We start from the raw sequence: 15,056 nt of genomic DNA on the forward strand, positions 1-15,056 counted from the left end.
TTTTGGGTGGTGAACATGGTATAATCTACACAGAAAATAAAATATATTATAATACATCTGAAAGCTAAAAAAGAAAAAGAGAAATATATACCATGCAAACACTCATCAAAAAAAAAAAAAGAAAAGAAAAGAAAAAGAAGAGAAAAACAGTGGTTCAAAAGCAAAGGTGTAATTCCACCAGTCTCTCCATGCTGAGAAGACAAATATGGGACTTCAGAGCCTGTCAGGGAGAACGGGCCTCAGGGGTTCCATTGAGACCCAACAACGTTGAATCAGTTAAATCTTTGATTAGGTCCAGGGAATCTGCCTGAACTACACTGCCATGGAATAGAAACTGAAATAAGTAGTAGTCTGTAAGCCTGAAGAATGCCACAGTAGGCTTCCATACCCCAGGCACGTGTAACACCAATGCATAAGAATAATTCTTGCTAAAGACAAGCTCACAGACAAAAATGTCAAAGTACTTGAAATCCATTTACCTGGCTATTTCAAAGAGGTAAAGGAAGAAATGTAAGTTTTACAGTGAGAGCAGGATATTATGAAAAAAGAACAGGTCATTTAATAAAGAAACAATCAGAGAAAAGAAAAACATAGTTATTGAAAGAAAAATCTCATTGGATGGGATAAATAATGGTCTGGTTAAGACAAGGGGATAGATACTGTGAACAGGTTTCCTTGAACACAGCACAGAAAGATAATGGCCTGGATGGTTGAGAAGGCTCTGCCCTGCAGTCTACACAGCACCCAGGGTGTGGGGAGGGAGGGCAGGACTTTCTTCCTAGCATCAGCCCGGAGTAGGGTGGGTTTAGCTGAAAGCCATCTACCCTTTGGGGCTGCCCTTTTCCTGTTCCTTTGGGAAAGGAGAACAGGTTTTATTTGCTGCTCTTTTGTCTGTACCCATTGGTGTTTCTGGACTGTGTGCTTTGCTAGTTCCCCAGCTGTGATATATAGGAGACACCAAAAATCCCAGGGAACTTGTCATTTGGTCACTCCTCAAGTCTAAAGACTAGTCTGCCTTCTTCTCTCCACCTTTCTGAACTTTTATGAGCAAACCTTCTCAGAATTGCCTTAGGTATTGTGTCCAGGATTTTTAGCCGTAATCAGCAGGAGGAATAAGGTGGAATGTATTTACTCCATCTTATCTGGAACTAGAAGCTCTAGAAGCTATTCTTAAAAGTTGGCATGATGAGTCAGAGCCTATGTTATTTCAATCAGTAGTATATGAGATGGGCTACCTCATTGCATACTAAACAGCATTGTCGGTGTCGCAATCCAATGTACACATCAGGATAGATGCGGAGAGGGCTGATGGCCACTCTGAGTTTATTATAACCAGTATTTCAATATATACATAGCTTACATCTGTTAAACATACACAGGTGTTCTGGATGAAGTAATTAGCGAATGCCAAGACTTCTTAGTGATTTCTCAACGAGCCCTCCCTTGGCCTCTGTTTTGATATTATCATGTTATTGCTGTGCTCGTATATTTTATCTCGGAGCATGCAAGGCCTCCTAGGCAATGGCCCCTCCTGCTCCCGATATCGTGTCTCCGTCTGTGCCCCTGGGCAACCGATGCCTGTCTTAGGTTGCCTCCCCCTGGAGGTCTTACCTGTCATTGGCTAACCGGCCTTCTCACCTCCGGGGCACAGTTTGTTGGCAAGCTTTTTTCAGTGATTATTAACCCTTCCTGTGTCAGGGGCGGCTACAAGCATTAACATATTTTAAATTTTTTTCTTTTATAAAGATTTACAAGAGGACAAAACAATTGAACAAAAAGTGAGGAAAGTCAGTTGTTTAAATATTTTATCTTTAAGATCTCAAACAACAGATAATTAAGATTTTTCAATGTTAATTTATTTTACATTTTTCCAGCCAGATGTTTTAAAAATCTAAATAATGTCAAGTTTTTTCAATATTATAAATGTATTAATTTATTAAGTACCTTACTGATTTTGTCTTTAAGTTCCAACTTTTAAAAACTTATATAATTACGACTATTATTTTTTACATAACTCAGACTGGATTTATTCCTTTTGCTTTTACTTAAAGATTTAACTAATAACTTTAGAAAATCTTTAAAACTTTATTTCAAGAATTCTTCTCTACTTTTCTCTATAGAAAGAGTACCTGTGATTTGAACTGGCTCAACTCAACTAGACAAGAAAGTATAGCTGGCATGTTTAATTAAACAATAATTATAATTACCCTTGAGAGAAAAGAAAATGGTATTGAATATATTAGGGAGAATTGAAAGGAAATGTGTAATAAAATAAAAAAAAAGCTTTTTAAAAGCTTGTGGTTGTGCTAACATGTGAACCCTACAGGATAAACTTCCATGTCTTCCAGTAATTATAATCTTTATCATTTAATAAAATATTTCCCACAAGCTTACCCAATCTAAAGTATATCAACTAGTCCCACATCCAAGGTTATTCTTAAACTTATGAGTTTATCTATCCAATGTGCACACACTCCTAAGAGAGCAGAGGGGAGTATTAACACTAAGCAATGTGCCTACTGTTGATCTGTTTTGTAGAGAAATATCCCCAAGCCATTAAAAAATTTCCATTAAACGGAGAATCATGCATTTTGGAACTGTGAATTGAGCATTATCTACATCATCTTCTTATAATAATGCTTAAGATGCTGGCTCTCATCTTCTTATTCCCCATGCGCCATTTTGCTTTCAGATCATTGCTGCCAATGGTTCTATTACATGGAATTCATTGAAGAAATTCCATATGAGAGACAGTACAAGTATTTACTAGTCTAATCCAAAAGTTTGTTCTGGATTTTTATCCAGAACTTGAGGCCCTTTGGGATGTTTCCTGCCAGCTCAACCCCCAGGAAATCTGTTCCTGGAAAATGCTCTCTTCTGCCAATAAGTAGCAGTACTAAATATACATATTGCAATCACTGACACTCAAACTGAAACTTTGAATCTGCTTTAAATTCTTAGTGAATATTAGCTTAAGCTAATAACAAACTCTCCTATAATCCTTTTCAAAACAGGACAGTTCAAATAAGAGATGCTCTATCAAATAATCAGAGAAAGATTATCTACGACTTATTTACTTTTTGTTTAATACCAACTATACAGGGACTTACATAAATTATCTCATTTAAACTTCAAAATATGACCCTGGGGGTAAGCAATTTTCATCCCCGTTTTAAAGGAGAGGAAGCTAAAGCAGAGGGGGTTTAAATAACCTTTCCAGGATAAGTTCTAGTACATAGCAGAGACAAAATATAAACCTAGCCCTCTGAACTCTTAGTCTGGTGTTATTTCTACTCTAACGCAGTTACGTAAGGAAAGGAATAATAATCTTAAAACTTGTTATAATAAGAATCTTAAAAGAAGATGTGGGTTGCCAACTTTTACAACCCATTTAACATTTCTAAATTTTAAAGTCCTCATCTATAAAAGAAGATAATAATGCTTACTTATTTTAGAAATAGTTAAGGAATAATTTTATGCGAAATCCTATTATCAGTTGCAAAGTGTTATCCCTGCCCCACTTCCCAAAAACCTCCTTTTTTTTCCAAGACTAAAGTTGCAGAGGACACCTATGGAATTGTCTTCCAGCAACAATCTTGCCACTTTTCCAGTTACTGCCCATTTCTGTTCCCCCTGCCTATTCAAATGGGTAAAGAAGAACCAATCTTGTTAAATAGGTCTTGATTCTGATGCTAGAATTGATTGGTTCAAGACTTAGCCCATGAATTAAGCTAACCAATAGCTTCTTTCCTACAATTTTTGAATTTGGGATCCAGGAACACATATGTCAGTTTGTCAGCAGCCATGTCCCCCACCATGTAGCCAACCTCAGGAAAATTGTTACCCTGTGGGCCAGAGAAATACAGAAAGATAGTCTACAGAGAGAGAGAGAGAGAGAGAGAGAGGAGTTATTTTTAAAAAGATATAGATGCATACGAAAGAACAAGGAGAAAAGATGAAGGTCTCTGAAATTATTCACCTCTCTGAATTTAGTTATTCCCAAGTCTTTCCCAGGACTTTGACTGGTTGTAGTTTCCCATCTCCTTGTAAATAATTCCCCTTTTTTGATCAAGCAAAATCTAACTGGATTTCTATCACCTGTAATTAAGAATTGCACAGTAGAATGTGTTAGGCTGAATAATGGCTCCCAACAATATTCAGGTCCTAGTCCCTGGATCCTGTGAATGTTACCTTATAAGACAAAGAGACTTTGCAGGTGTGATTAGATTCAGGATTTTGGGATGGGGAGCTAATCCTGGATTAACCGGTTGGCCCTAAATTTATAAGAGGAAGGCAGAGGGAGTTTTGACTACAGAAGAAAGCAATGTTACAACTGAAGCAAGATGCTACACGACTGCATCATGAAGCAGAGAAAGATGGAGGAAGGGCCTATGAGCCAGGGAATGCAAGTAATGAAGCTTTACAAGCTAGAAAAAGCAAGGAAATAGATTCTTTCCTAAACCCAGTGTATTTGTATGTGTTCTCCAGAGAAACAGCACTAATTAGGATGTATAGATACAGATTGTGATAGAGATATATAGATAAAGATATAGACACATATAGATAGGGATATATAAATGCATATATACATATCTATATAGATATGTATATATGCATTTACAGAGGCTGCCAAGTCCCCAAATTGGCAGGGTGAGTTGGCAAGCTGGGGATCCAGGAGAGCTGATGGTTTAGTTCCAGTCTGAGTCCAAAGGCCTGAGAACCAGGAGAGCCAACGTTGTAGTTTCAGTCCAAAAGCCAGCAGGCTCAGGATTCAGGAAGAGGCGATATCTCAGTTCAAGTCCAAAGACAGGAAAAAACTGATGTCTCAGTCCAAAGGCCATCAGGCAGGAAGAATTCTCTCTTACTTAGGAAAGGGTCAGGCTTTTTGTTCTATCTGGACCTTCAACTGTTTGGATGAAGCCCACCCGCATGATGGAGAGCAATCTGCTTTACTCAGTCTACCAATTTAAATGTTAATATTATCCAAAAACACCCTCACAGAAGCACCTAGAATAATGTTTGACAAAATATCTAAGCACCCCATGGCCAGTCAGGTTGACACATATAACATCACACCTAGTGAAAGTGATTTTGCGCTTCTCACCTCCAGTACTGTCAGAGAATAAATGTGTGTTGCTTTAAGCCACCAAAACAAAGGTAATTTGTTACAGCAGCCATAGGAAACTAATACATAGAACATGAGTTAAAATTATGAAACGGTACCAGAATGGATACACAATCTAGGGAATCCTCAGGAAGATATTGAGTGGTTAAATTAGAAACAGAAACTCTTACCTAAGGACCTTCATCTGCCTTCTGTGCAGCTAAGAACTCAACTCTAGTCACTCCAGTATTCCTACCCTAATAAAAGGGAGATTTGCAAACTTGGTTATAACTTTCTTGGCACGTTCCATCCCACTTTCCAATTAGCCTTGAGGGCTAGATAAAGTTCTTAGTGGTAAAACTTTAAAAAAAAATTATTTTATTGAGGTCATATTGGCTTATAACATTGTGTAAATTTCAGGTGTATTCTATTATATTTTGGTTTCTATATAGGCTGCATCGTATTCACCACAAATAGTCTAGTTTTTATCCATCATGATACATATGTACCCCTTTACCCCTTTGTCCTCGCCCCTCCCCCTTCCCCTCTGGTAACCACTAATCTGTTCTCCTTATCCATGTGTTTATTTATCTTCCACAGGTAAGTGAAATTGTATGGTGTTTGTCTTTCTCTGTCTGGCTTATTTCACTTGGCATAATAGTTAGTGCTAAAGCTTTTGATGAATGAAATAATGCTACAAGAAAAGGTAGAGTTGAAAGAAAACAAACCAAAAGATAATTTATGGACAAATTAACTGCATAACATTGGAATACTAGGAATTTGGAGTTCAATTATTGCTAACAGCACCGATTTGTGACATCCCCAGTCAGATTGTGACTGATGTTGACCACTGCCCTGACAAAAATGGAGTTTTGCTTTGATTGCCACTTTGGGTTTTCAAACTTGAACTTCAAGCACACACAGTTCAGGCAACATGTTCCATTCAGACTGCACCACTCGGCATTCTCACTGGCTCTAATTACCAGTGCTTTATACTTGCAGGTAAGGTAGAGGAAGTATCGAGGCTATTTGAAATAATGCTGGGAGCTCAGTGACCACGTTATAAGAACACCAAGTTGATCCATGGAAGATATGTTTGATCCCAGGAACGTGCAAAAAGAAAAGATGTAAGGAGGAGAAGTGGGATCAACATGGTAGAAGGCCCTGAGGATAAGGACACATTTGCGCTCTTGGTGTGGACATCAACTCTTTCAAGGCGCATATTTCAACACTCAGCCTCTGCCACGGATGCACAGTTTTTTCACAGGAAATACCCTTAATGTGTTCAAGGAGGGCAGAGCTAATAGATGAAATTTTTTAGTGTCTGGAGAAGGGTTCAGCTAAGGTTGATTAAGCTGTTTCTTTTTTTATTTAATGCTTGATATGTCAGCCAAAGGCAGGATTCAATTCCTTGGCGACTTGCTCTGCTAGCTCAGGCATTAGGCCAATTTCCTCAGATAGAACAAACTTCTCTTCTGCCCAAATGTTTGCTCAAGAGGTGATGGCTTTGGTTTTTACATGACTGAAAGGTTTGTTGCACTTTATTTATATTTTCTCGCACTTTATTTATATTTTGTTGCGAGTTGCCTTTTCAAAATGTGTTTTATTTAATATTTGATGTCCAGAACATGACTGAAGTGCAGCATTTTTTGTGCCCTGCTGACCAGAAATAGGAATTTATTGAAGTAGTCAAACATCCATGCAGTTTATTTTAAGAGGACCAATATACCTGGCTTACTGATGTTCTTTGTAGAAAATTTGACTCACTGTTGTTGTTTTTCTCACATCCCATAGAAGAAGATGGTTCATTTTTATCACTGAATAAAAAATACGTCATGTCATTTCTTGCATTTTGCAAAAATTTGTCTTCTAAGGGAGATCATTATTGAAAATCCAGAGGTTCTGGAATTAAATCAAGCGTCAGTCTCTATTTTCAGGATTTAGGATTAGCATTTGAAATTTGAGAAATGAGATATTGTGCATCTCAACTGACCTTAACCAAAATGCAGCATAAACAAGACTCTTAACTTTGAGAGAGATGGTTGACAAAATGATGCAGAAGAATCCATCAGCAATCGACTGGTAATGCAATGATAGAATCATAAAATTAAACGACTTCCATGGAGGGAATAATCCTTTGGGATTGAGAACATGTTGGAAACTCAGTGGCGGACTCAATTCTCTGCTGTCCTCAAGGGTCACGGGAAGGTTGGGAGAGGCAGTGAGCGTACTGCAGCAGCCGCCAAGCGATCGCAGCATGCAAGATTTCTGACAAGACGAAAGGTGATATTTTCCATGATGCTCGGTGGTCTAATTAGGAGGGAACCATACTGAAAAACAGTGATTCACAAAATTAAAGGACAGTCTTTTAAAAGTCCAGTGTATATTAGAAAATGATTTGACTTACTTTTAAAAAGCATTATGAAACATGCATGTAGAGCTTGAATGTGGATGAAGATAGGAATTAATTTATCACGCAAAGACAGTTGTGAGAGTTTGAGTCTGATGCCTAAAATTGTGATGGTAACTCAGAAAACAAAAAAGCCTTTTTAAAAAGTTTGGTCCAGGGTCTGGCCCAGTGGCCTGCTGGTTAAGTTTGTGCACTCCGCTTTGGTGGCCCAGGGTTCGAGGGTTCAGATACGGGCACAGACATATGAGCATTTTATCAAGTCATGTTGTGGTAGGCATCCCACATATAAAGTAGAGGAAGGTGGGTACGGATGTTAGTTCAGGGCCAGTCTTCCTCAGCAAAAAGAGGAGGATTAGCGGCGGATATTAGCTCAGGGCTAATCTTCCTAAATAAATAAATAAAAATAAAAAATAAAAAAATAAAAAGTTTGGTCCTATTTTGGGATAATATGCTGACAATAATTCATATGTATGTACAAAGAAATGGAAAGTATTGAAAAAATATCCATAACATTTTAATTATGGGTATAAATTATTTGAATGCATTTACCTAAAAACTTTTAAATGAAATTTCCAAATAATGAGAAAAAATGTCTGCTTCACCTAAACCTTGATACTTACTAATAAAGCATTCCAATTGATAAATACATTTGAAAGGAGAAGAATTCGAATTATAATCAAACATCTTTCATCCAAGAACATTATCACCAGCAAAGTAAATAACCATGAGCGATAATGGTTGTAGAAAGAATGCCCATAAATCACAAAGTAATAAAGTGTTTCGAATTTCAATTGATCAGTGCTTCCCAAACTAATCCAGGCAGCATTTTCACTAGCCTAAACGATCTGCAGAAAACTCGTTTTAATTTCCATTTAATATTCTTTACCATGTCTATGACCTTCAAGCTTGTAAATGGCAAAAGATGAAATATGAAATACGATATGAGCGAAAATTGTTATCCTATTACTCACTGACATATTTTGATTGTTAAAAGATGTACCTAACAATAATATATCAAACTATTTTTTAAAAAGACTTTCATCATCCCAATTGGCACATCCTCATGTCTAGTGGCATTCTCATTCTCTCTCTCTTCCCTCCCCCACCGCTACACCCATAACACATGTTCTGATATCCATTTGGGACAAACAGGTTTCATTTCCCAAAGGAGAAGAAAATTTGCTTCTTACGGAAATTGGAAATTGATAGAAAAACAGAGACCTGTAGGCAACATTATTCAACATAAAAGTACTATTATTCAGTAATTGTAAAGCAAGCAGTATTTACAATATTTTGGCAGATTTGTTCCTCTTCTAATCTGTCATTGCCGCTAATCACGTTTTTGAGTAATTTTCTTAAAAATGTCCAAACATTGTTATTACTTTGTTAAGCGTGTTAATGACATTGTGGTTTTTTAAGAAAATGTTCATACATTTTTCGGAGATGGAAACTTTGTCAGAATATCATTGAGAAGAAGAGAATCTGAATTCAGTAACAGGAAAATCCAACACTGGTCGAAAAACATATCAAAAGATCTTCAATTAATCAAATGTATGTGTAGAATCTACTTCAGGCCCAAACTGTACAACACAAAGAATGAAACTTAAGGCAAACTATGTACTTCAGTTAAAAATAACGTATTAATAGGGGTTCACTAATTGTAAAAAATATACCACTCTAGTGCAAGATGTTAATAACAGAGAAAACTGTGTGGAGAGGGGGAATATACAAGGAGTCTGTACTATCTGCTCAATTTTTCTGTAAAGCTAAAACTTTCCTAAAAACTAAAGAGAGTCTGGAACAAAACTGTGCTTCTGCTAACAAGACGTGCAGAGATGTGAGCTGCCCGTGAACAATTGTCTTCCAACATAAAGATTTCACAGTATCTTATTTTTCTCATTTTTATTATTGTTGTTGGTGTACATATACGACTTTCTCTTGATTCCTGATACTGTTTATTTCTGCTCCTCTCTTTCTTTCTTGATTAATCTTATGTTTGTTAATTGCATTAAACACTTCAAAGAACAAATTTTAGCTCTGCATTTCTTCTCTCTATTGCCTTCTCTTTTTCATTAATTTCTGCTCTTTAAGATTATGCTGGAATTGTCCTTTTATTCTTTTTCTGTTAAGATGGATAACTAGTTCATTAATTTTCAGTGTTTTCCTTTATTGATTTAGCATTAAAACAGTAACTTTTCATCCAATTATTGCTTTAATTACATCACAAGTTTTGATATATTTTCATCATCATTCAGCTCTAACTAATTTCCAAAGATTTAGTGCAATCTTGATATATAAATCCATGAAGTTGACATTGTTATTGTTTTATAAGTCAATATTTGCTTATATTAATCAGACATTTCCCTTTTTTTTAACTTTTCATTCTTTCATACATCCCAACTCTTCTCTCTGCGTTGTTCTCTTCTTCCTGAAATGTATCCTTTAAATTTCCTTCAGTGAGAGTCTATTGGTGGCAGACATTTTTTATTATTAATTGTCTGAAAATGTTTTTATTTTGCGCTAGCTCTTAAAGGTGTCCTTCACTGCATAGGCAATAATAAGTTGACAGTTATTTTCTCTCAGCACCTTGACCATATTCCAATGTCATTTCACCTTCATTTTTGCTTTTAAAGAGTACATTTTCAGTTCATTTTAATTCTTTTCAAATCATCTGTTTCTTTTATTAGAATCCTTTAAATGCTTTTTTTTTTGTTTCTGTTTTTTGTCTTTGGTGTTCTGTAATTTCACTCTTATTTGTCTAGGTATGAATTTATTTTTCCTGTTTAATATTTTGAAACTTTGGGAATTTAAAAATTGATGTCTCTCGTCTAATCTTGATATTCTTGACAATCGTGCTTTAAATATTGCTTTATCTTCCCGACCTCCTTCTGGAACTCCAATTGACCTATCTTAGAACTTGCTTTTCTGTCCTCTCGGTCTCAATCCCTTCATAGTTTATCCTTTTGTCCTTAAAATCTATTGTGGGTAATTTAGATCTAACTTCCGGTTTATAAATTCTTTCTCCAACTGTATTTAACCTGATGTTTAATGTATCCATTGATTTTTGTGTTTTAATTATTATAGCTTTCAAATATTTTTGTTTTTTCAAATCAAATATCCTTGGTCATTTTTCAGAATGCAACATTTTACTTCTTTTTACATACCATCTTTCATGTCTTTAAAAAAATTAAACACACATTTTATATTCTCTATTGAACATTCCACTCGTACTTTCTGTGGGATGCATCCATTGTTTCTGCTTACTTTCAGAGTGCTTTGTTTCCTTGATATTTATTTACCTATTTGTGAATTCACATTTGTTGGAACTCTAGTGAAAGATTTTTGAAAAATTTTCAGTTACTGCTGTATTCCTTTGGAAACAATTTGTATGTGCTTCTATCAAGTGTTTATGATTTTCAACCCATACCTACTTCAAACAAAATTTTTCTTGGGTTTGCACCAACGATATGTATTTCCTGATATTTACATGCTTCCTGAATTTCTTCAGGAATTATCAGAAAAGATATTGCCAAGATAGACATACAGCTCCACAACCTACTGCTAAGGGACAACATTTTTTCTAGTTTACTCTCTGAGCACATCACCCTCTTGGGGACCTGACTTTCTGCTGGGCTTTGTGATGCAAACTTTTGCTTCCTCAGGCCTTGTTTCCCTGTCTTCTATGAATGTGACTAATTAAAATCCAGGCTTGAGGTCACCGAGAGAAACAAGTCATTTCTGCCTTCTGAGTAGTATGCTTTATCCTATTGTCAGCTTGTCAATGTAGAAAAAAGATATCTTTTTACAAAATCTTATCGAGTATTTTTTGGTGTGCTGTACTAAGAGGAGTTTATAAGAATACCTACTGTAAGAATATCAGTTTATGTTATGAGAATAATCTATCATACTGCTATAAATGAAACAATTTCCTAGGTCTTCAGTGTCAATAAATACTGTCAGGTGACAGTGAAACAGGGATTATGATTTTTTTTTTATCTCTTAAGGTCAATAAAAGAAAATCATAAGAAAGGACAGTAAAATTTGTGTATAATCTAATGTCACTTATATAAAAGAATAACCAATACATGCACATAAAGATATATAAAAAATACATGCAAATATACAGATACACATATCAAATTAAATTGGGATGATCTATAAATTGTTGGCATGATTTCCCCCATTAGAGCATGGCAGATAAAGGAATAGAAGGAGCATAGAGGAATCAGAGAATGAACTGAAAAGGAAAGTGAGAGAGCGAGATAGAACGCTCTAAAGTTATTTAGGCATATATATTTAGACATATTATATCTAATGTGATACCACATTTATGACTTTATTTCAAATATTGTGTGTATGTTCGAAGCATAAGATAAATTTTGCTCATTCCCTGTGTGCTAAAGTTAGAGACTACATCTAAGTAGTCTACTCATTTACTAATTCATTTACTAATAGTCCAAATGGTGATGCCATTGATGGTGGCAATAAAATTTTCAAATAGAGCACAATGTCATGATGAAGCTGATTAGGGAGGAGCCCTGGAGTGGAGAGGAAGATTGGTAAAGATGAGATGTCTGCCAAGACTGAGATTCCTTGAGTATATTACAATCTGACATTCAGCATTGCTAAAGGAGACTATCAAGTCACTTCAATAACACCACGAGAAAGTGGGTTTTATTGTATTCCTTGAATCTCAATTCAATCTTAAAATTTATCATGCCAGCCATGTTCTTCTACTCTCACAGAGGATGCATTGCATATCCCAAAGGGGATCCCACAGTGTCATGTTAATTTAATCCCAATGACCGAGCATCTGAAAACCACTTTGTTCTTTAAAAGGCTGTTTTGTGAGCAACTGGTGCAAGACAATTTGCTTTTGCTTTGAACAAGTCCCAATGTCACCTTTACTCTTTTACCAAGAGCTGCATTTTCTTTGCCTGAGCAACCATGGAAATGCTGTGTCGATGCGTTTGTAGTACACTACATCTTTGTGACTTTCCACTACAGAGAATAGGAGGTTAACCACAGTAATTCTAGCATTATACCCTAATTTCACAGTAGAGCTTTTGTATTATTAGTATAAATGTGTTTTTCCACTCCAGAGTGTGTTCTATGTGGGTTATTTCCTCATTGATGATGGTAGTAATTTAACAGGACTTGAAAGTGGATTGTCTTTTGTAGGAAGTCTGATTTGGGCCAAGATGGTTAAGAGGTGAATACGGTGAGAAAAAGCCTTAGTGAAGAAAGTGATTAATGTTTAATGGCTAAGACATGTCTATTTCTTTGAATAATTTATGGATCAATATCTATCTTTACCTATCAAGTATTGCTGGAACTTCAGTAACTAATGTTTTAGGAAAATATAAAATCCTAATATCTAGTATTCTAATTTTGACTTAAAAATCAAATACTTCTCGCTAAACTAAGTGGGATGCCCAATTTAAATTCTAGCTTGTTCTGCTTAGGCCAACTTTTATAAGCTTAAATTTAAAGTCAAAGAAGTAATCAGGTATAGGCTCTCTTTCAGTCTTTTGAATATGCCTTGCTCTCCTTCCAGAAGGACTTAATAGTTTTCTGTGCTTACAATGGTCTCCTTCCTACCTCTCCAGTCCTCCTACCACAAAATTCTCCCATGTCTAGGGAAGTCCTGCTTGACCTTCAGATTTCATCTCATGTCCACAAGGAAGGATTCCCTGACTGTTTAGGACAGATAGCCATCTGCTCATGGAACCATATATTTCTCCTTTTTATACCACAATTGTAACTTTACATTTGTTTGAGTGACAGCTTGATTAAAATGTGTCTCTCTCATTAGACCCGAAGCTCTCTGAAAGACATGAATCTATCTATGAATCAATGACACTATTATATCCCCAAAGTCAAGCACAGTGCCTGACGTAGAGCAAGCTCTCAGTATATATTTGTGGAATTGATAAGCAAATCAATGGTTAAATAAACCAGATAGAGTCCCAGCACAAAAGTGATTCCTATACCTCAATTCTTACAAGCTTGCTCTTACAAGCAAAATCAACCATCTTCAACCACAGGGCAGCTACTATTGTATGTCATTGGTTTCTCTGTGCTAGCCAACAGAACATTCTCTGATGATGGAAACATTCAGATTTACAATATCATCCTGTGCTGTCCAAAATGGTAGTCACTAGCCACGTGTAGCTACTAAGTACTCGACATATGCCTAGTGCAATTGTGGAAGTGAACTTATAATTCATTTAGTTTTAATTAATTTTAATTTTAACAGCCATATGTGACCAGTGGCCAGTGTATTGGAAAGCACAGGATAGTTACTAGGTTATAAAATTGCTTCTCCTTATGCTGAAAAACCCAGCAGAAGATTTTGTGCATCCTGGTGGGAGATAAAATTTTATGATTGGTGAAGTCAAATAAAAAAATAAAATCATAGGGCTGGCCCAGTGGTGTAGTGCTTAAGTTCATGTGCTCCGCTTCAGCAGCCTAGGGTTCACAGATTCCGATCCTGAGTGCAGACCTACACACCGCTGAACAAGCCATGCTGTGGTGGCATCCCACATACAAAATAGAGGAAGATTGGCATAGATGTTAGCTCACAGACAATCTTCCTCACCAAAATAATAATAATAATAATAATAATAATAATAATAATAAAATCTCTCAACTTTTGTAGATAAAACTGAATCTCATCAATATCAGGAGGGATTATCAGAAAAAAAAGTAAAAACATACCTTTGTTTTTAAATTGTCATTTTGTCCTCCCTCTCTGCTAACATCAAGCACAGCTGATGAGACACTATCCTTACCCTTTCACAGCTTTTCCCTTTCCTATCCATCTTTCGAAATCCTGTTCCAATCCCACATCTTCAAGTGAACTTCCCCTGGCAATTCCCACCCACAATGAACTCTCACTTCCTTGATTCGCCTTGCATTTTCTGTACTGTACAAAAAGCCCTTTCTTTCATCAGTGTATGCTTTATATTATGCAGCTGGGAAAGAACTCTTAAAGCAGATCAACCTTTTAGGTTAATAGGCTTCTTTTGGTCCATGACTAACACGATGAAGAAAGAGATAGCTCAATAACTTGAAAGGATTATTGCGCTTCTGAGAAAGTCCAGCCAGTACACTGCGAGTTATTTACCTTCCAGGAGAAATTGGCCACAAGATGTAACTTCAAATGCACAAGGACATATTTAATTATATTTTCACCCTTGACCTGTCTGAAATATGTTCACACTATTGACCACATCTCCCTTGCTTAAAATTCACTCCTCTTTTGACTTCCTTGACATAGTTTGACCTATTTTGTTCCTTCCTTCTTCAAAATTCTCTCTTTGTCTTGCTTTTCTCTGTCCCCTTTTCTGCTAATATATTTGAGGCATTGGCCAGATGTATTTCTCTGTGCTCATGTCCATTCTGCTCTTTCCTTTAAATGTTTCCTCCAGGTAGCACATTTTGCACATATTTTCTACCACTTCTCAATTCTTAACTTATCATATCACATCAAAACTACTCCAATTATCTCCAGACCATGAGGTTTCTCCAATGATAATC

Source organism: Equus przewalskii, chromosome 15 (genome assembly GCF_037783145.1).
Source record: "Equus przewalskii isolate Varuska chromosome 15, EquPr2, whole genome shotgun sequence".
Lineage (NCBI taxonomy): Eukaryota > Metazoa > Chordata > Mammalia > Perissodactyla > Equidae > Equus > Equus przewalskii.